General features: G+C 34.7%; 1 long non-coding RNA gene across 1 annotated transcript; it reads left to right on the top strand.

Annotated features, from left to right (window-relative positions):
* Nucleotides 1-2366: 2366 nt before the first annotated feature.
* On the top strand, nt 2367-5194 carry LOC145796778 (uncharacterized). The gene is made up of 2 exons (XR_014337288.1): nt 2367-2564; nt 4870-5194. It is a non-coding gene; the product is annotated as an uncharacterized LOC145796778 (long non-coding RNA).
* The last annotated feature ends 1335 nt before the right edge of the window (nt 5195-6529 follow it).

Here is a 6529-nt window from a genome sequence, read left to right as displayed (position 1 = left end):
TGTTCTGTTGGTTTCTCTGATCTGTTGGTCTGCTCTCTGGTTTAGGCTCAAGTCTTTGTGTTGTGTTGTGGTTTAGTGGTTCACTGGTGTGTGTTAAGGTTGGTTTTGGTGCCTACCAGCAATATTGGAGTATTTCAATGGTGTGGGTTATGGTCTACCATTCAAGCAACATAGTTATGATCTTATGGAGTCTGTTGTGGAATGATCTTGTTTGTGTCTGCACTGCTAAAAAAATAAAATAAAAAATAAATGCTTTGAGGTCTGCTGCTGTGTGTGGTAAAGGCTTTGGTGCATGACTCTGTGCAGTGCAACTGTATGGGGAGAAAGTATGCTGCTGATCTAGGGTGTTGCTATAGGATTGGGTCTAAAATGTGGATCAAGGCTGTGGTTTCTCTGTTAATGATCTTGTGTCTAATTAGCATCATGTGTATTGCTGCATTGGGAAAGCCCTGTGGTCTAATGCATGACTCTATGGCTTAGAGGCATGCTAATTAGCATCATGTGTATTGCTGTTTGCTGTAGCTTAGAGGCATGCTAATTAGCAGATTTTTGGGTTGTAGATTTTTGGGTTTTAGTACTCTGATTTCTCTCATATGTATGTATATGTATCATCTATGAATTTATGTATATATATATATAAGACACTTCAATAGTACCTGACTTAGCAGAATATGTATATGTATCATGTGTATATGTACCTGACTTAGCAAAATCTGATATACAAATTCATATACATATGAATCATATACAGAAATTTAACCATATACAGATGACTTTTAGCAGAATATACAGGTACATATACATATGAATCTGAGTATGAATCATATACATGTGAAAGTCATATAAAAGTCATCTGTACATATACATATGAATCTGAAAGTCATCTGTAAATGTAATATGTATATGTATCATCTATGATTTAGCAGAATATGTATATGTATCATATGTATCATCTATGTATATAAAAAATCTGATAAAAGTCATCTGTATATGAATCTGATAAAAATCTGATATAAGACACTTCATATGTATATGTATCATCTATGAATTTAGAGTTCTGACCAAAAGTTAAACAATTAGAGCACCTTCACCAATTATGCACCTTCAGAAATTTAACCAATTGAACCAATTATGCACAGAAATTTCTGTATAATCAAGATGAATTACGAAATTGATTTAATGAAGAAATTATGCACTGGAGAAATTGAACCAATTGATTAAACATTTCATTGGGGAATTTCATCGAACACGTTTAAGGCAATGAAAGACTCCAACTGAAAAGGCCACAATTCGTAAATGAAAATGCCACAATTCCCAAATCAAAAGGAAATTTCATAGATAATAGATAGAAAATTCACAGATAATAAATTAAATTTCACAAATTTCCCAAATGCCACAATTCATCGAACAGGAAATAGATAGATAGATAGTGATGTGTATACGCAGATATACATACAATTGAAGTGAAGGGAAGGAGAGACAGAGATTTCACATTTCATCGAATAGGAAATAGATATATACATATATATATATACTCAGATATACATACAGTTCAAGTGAAGGGAAGGAGAGACAGAGAGATTCGCGAGTGAAGGGAGGAAACGAGCTGTCGGTGTCGGAGTGAAGGGAATGACTGGTCGCCGGCGTCGGAGTGGGAGTCAGGCGTCGGAGTGGGGGGTCAGTACCTGTTACCGTTGTTTGAGGGGGGAGGGTACCGTTGTTTGAGGGGGGAGGGGGGAAAATTTCAAATGAAATGGGAACCTGTTTGTTTGGTCTTACACCCCCAGTCACGTGACTATCACATGAGTGCCACCTCACTGGGTGTCACTGGGGGTCGGGGCAACTGGGTGTATGAGGCATTTCTCATTTGCTTATATATATATATATATATATATACATACATATATGTATCGATAGATAGAGACAGAGTGAGACACACACATACACACACACAGAGCGTTCGAAGAGATCGCCTATACGTAGAGATTCAGATCGCACAACAAGATCGACCTCACAGTACAAAGAGATCAACATCACGGAGAGAGATCAAGATCGCAGACAACCTCGCATAGGCGACATCACAATCTAATATTTGATTTTTCACGTATATATATATATATATCAAATCAAAGAATAATACAGTCATTTAAAAAATAAGAAAATAAAAAACGTGACCTCCAGATACAAAACTTAAAAAATTGTGGACCTATTAATCTATTAAAAATATAATGAGATTAGAAAAAAATAGATCTCCTATATAGAACTACATAGTAATTTTCCCTTCTTTATTTGTTCTCAAAGGCCCATTATGTATGTACGCCTGTTTGGCTTATGGAGACAGAATTCCATGAAAAAAATTGTCCGCTAAAGGCCCATTTCGACCCAGTCAGAAATTCAAAACCAATCTGAAAATTTTTGGAAGAGCCAAAAATCTCTCTTGAAACTTCGTGAACTTCAACTTTCATTTAAATGAATTTTTATCACTCTAGTTTCGATTTAAGTGAAATTCTTCAAAGACTTTCATCTCAGGATCTGATCAGAGCTCAAGGATTGCTTATAATCGGGTAAGAACTCATTTAAACACCTTTAATTCAAGCTTTTAGTTATAGATCTGTAGGTGTTCATGGTATTTGTAATGTGAAACATACATATATATATATATATAGTTGAAATAGGGTTTAGACTGAGATTAATTGGGAATTTGGAAAGAACGTTAAATCTTGAATTCTGTTTCAGTATTTTTTATTTTTTTATTTGTTGTTGTTGTGAACGGTAGTGAGCTGAAGTTGGGTTTGAATTGGATGTAAATTTGCTTCAAGTTTGGAAGTAGTTTAAATTAGAATTTTGTCTGACTTCTGAAATTTCCAAATTAGGGCAATATCTGAATTTTTTCAGCTTATTTGCTTTTTATATTCACTTTTCACTTGTTTAATTATACAACAATGTTAGAGGGTCACAATTTTTGTGACCACGATGGCTCAAAACTGCCAAAACAATGTCGTTTGTCGTTTTGACATATTTTGCACCCAACCAAAACGACGTCGTTTTGACAATTTTGAACTATTGTGACCACAAAATTGTGGCTCTCAAACATTTCTCTTAATCATAATCTTACACTAGTACACTTTTCAAAGTGAGCTTAGTTGGACTAGTGCTTATCCTTAATGTATCATCCAACATTTAAATCAAAGGAACAACAAACCATTATTATTATTTGCAATGTTTTACCCTAGTTTTTTTTTTTTTTTTAGTATGATAACACATGAGAACTATCAGAGGTCAGAGAACCAACTTTTCCTTTTCAGCTGTTTTTGTTTTAACTATAATTTTTTAAATCAAAGAAGACAAAATAACAAAGACTAAAGGGGACATGCTTACAACAGACATCACATGGATGAATATGATTTTCTATTGTTTATTTTTTTTGCTAAAAACTACTCCTACACTACCATCATCATCATTTTTTTAAACCAAAACTCTTTCCTGCTTGGATTTTCTTTCATTGAAGTTTAGTTGCACCAAACAGGACTGTTGTCCTTTCGAACTTGTTTCGGACACTTACACCGAGTGCATATATATTCATCTATATATATATATATATAATGTGACTTGATCAGGGTAAAATTAATTGACTTGAGCACCATAATATTGCCAACCAGAGCTGTGCTAATGAGTCCCATTTGTGTTTAGTTTTAGTGTTAATTAGTCTCTCTCTGCCCATTCATCCCATTGTCATTACTTGCTATATTTTAAAGAAAACATAATTAATTAATGTTTTTATTATTGAGTAAACTTAATTGATTATTAACAAGAACATGATGAATAATATAACATGCACAAGAAAATATTCTTGACTATGGACAAATAACAACAGAACCACCTGATGTGGCCACGTGCCTCGAGGAATATTTTCCACCTTATCGGCATATATATGTTAAAAGGAAAATGTTTGGTGGCCACAAATTCTGTCGCTCAAATTGCTCGAAATGCCAAAACAATCGTTTTGGCATTTTCGGAGTTGTTTTGTACCCAAAACGACGTTGTTTTGACATTTTCGAACCATTTGAGCCACAGAATTTGTGGCCACCAATCATTGCCCATGTTAAAAATCCTACCTATACCTACTAACGTGTCATCTAACAACCATCTCCTCCCAATCTTTCTTATTTTTTAGATATGCATATAATATTTATTATGTGAATCTAGGTAAGATGTGGGAAAAAAAAGCCCATGATGTGTTTAAATCTTAAATTTGTAAAATAATCTTTTCATTTTATTTTTACTCCACAAATCCAATGCGTGTACTAGTACAAGTAGGTAGGTTTATCCTCATTCTCTCAGTATTTTATGTGATTATATATTGATATAAAGCATTATTATTTGCATTGGTTTTTCTTTTTTATAGGATAATAGGTCAACACATGATCCCTATTAGTTCAGAGGACAGAAAACCAACATACCCTTTCAGCTTTTAAATTAAAGCTAAAATAATTAATAAAAGAAAACAAAACATCACAGAGGCATGCCTAAAGAAAATGGCATGCTCACAAACAAACATCACATGGATGTGATTCTGTGTCTATTTTTCTGCCAAAACTAGGTACTGTGAGGGTGGTTTGACAATACTTCTTTGTCCCAAATAGACCTTCGTTGAATCCTCCTCACTCTGGTGCCTGCAACAAAGAACACTCTGACCAGGTGTGTCGGAATTAGTACTTTGACAGTCAAGTGGTTCAAAGAAAATGGGTTAGGTATTCAAAAAGTAAACTTGAGTGATTGTGCATACGTTCATTCTTTCGTTTACCTTCCTTATATAGAGGTTTAGTATAGATATTTCCTACATAATTTTGATGATCATGACATTGTTAGGGCCCAGGTTCCTATTACACCTTCGGAAAGGGACGGTTTGGACCCATTTTGATTGAGATAGTATGCCGAACTCCCACTAGTATTCGACATGAATGCTCGCTGATTCTGTTGGCATCACTTACTTGACATGTCACCTGATCGGCGAGGAGGTTCCTTAGCGTCAAACCTCTGCAATCCAGTGGGCCTAGTTGGATTCGTTAGACAATCTTCACCGTATTAATAAAGTTTTATGTTTGTGTATTCAACAACCAAACAGAACACAAAAATAAATAAATAAATAAATAAATAAAGATTTTTCAAAATCTGTTTAATTACAGAAACAAAATAGAAATTGGAAATAGAGTAGGAAGAAGGAAACTAAATAAGAATAGGAAATTACTTATAGAAAATATTTTATAAGAATGATCAAGTCCAGTGTTTTACACTGTCTTTTTAAGACAGTTTGGTTCTCTCTCTCTCTCGGGTGTTAACAAATTGTGGACGTCTATCTCCTAGGATAAAATGATCTACAACGAATAACAGCAGCACTAAAAACTGTTTGCACTATGAACATACTTTGTGTATATACTCTCTTTCAAGGAAAAGAAATGCAGAAATATGCAGGAACTTTGAGAATGAAGAATGGAAAATATAAATGCAAAAATCCAAATAAGAGTCTGTCTATTTATAGATGAACTGGTAGCTATTTAAAATAACTTCAACAGGTACCAAACCTGTTCAGACATATTTGAACAGGTGTAGTACTTGTTCGGGTTTAAATTTGAATAGATAATACATATGTTTGGTTGGAGGAAAATATTGAAGAGGTGCTAGTGACCAAACTGCCAACATTTAGAAACGTTGGGGTCATTTTAGAATTAAGTTTGAATTTCAAACTGAAATTCAAATTCCAAACGATAAGAATTTAATTTTAGAAAAATAAAATTCAAATTTTTTAAAGATAAGCATTGGGCCAGACAAGCCCAACTCAACCTCACACCATGCACAAGCCCAGCCTGCTCGGATGGATGGCGGTGCGAATGTGTTTGTTTTGGGTCTAGTGGGTCTAGCTTGTTTTGCCCATAACCTCACATTTCCACAAAACTTGGGTACCCCTTGGGGCCCTTCCAAGTTGTAAACGCAAGGCTTATAAACCCATACAATGTTAGCCTAGCTAAGTGTAAGATATATATAACGCAACGGATAAACAGATTCGGGCGTACCATATGTGTTAGAATCCGAAACGAAGAACCTTGTGGGTAATCATGTGCTTCTCAATCGCGAACCAAAAACACTCAGCAATGGAGTAATACTACAATATGAGTATCACTCACTCTAGTCACAGTGCAAGGACTTGATTGATTTTCAAATGAGAGACAGTTAGAGAAAGAGTATGGGAACAAAAATATGTTATTCGTTATTGGATTCATCCCCACATCTCATATCGTATCTAATATGTCGACCAAATATCTAACCATCTATCCATATCTCCAAAAGATATGATAGATATAGATAGATAGTGAGTTATCCTAACAAATAGGATAATCAGGAAATCAAATTCATATTACATGGGTAATTTGAATGGGTCATACCACATGGGCGCCTAAATCTGGGTCCAATACCCGGCTTAATTTCCAGCATCTCCCACTCGCACATGAGTTGGCATGTCACTGCCACATCT

This window comes from Camellia sinensis, chromosome 8 (assembly GCF_055761805.1).
Source record: "Camellia sinensis isolate YWXY chromosome 8, ASM5576180v1, whole genome shotgun sequence".
In the NCBI taxonomy this organism is placed as follows: domain Eukaryota; kingdom Viridiplantae; phylum Streptophyta; class Magnoliopsida; order Ericales; family Theaceae; genus Camellia; species Camellia sinensis.
Note: the sequence above shows the minus strand (reverse complement) of the source record. Positions and strands in the feature narration are given on the sequence as shown.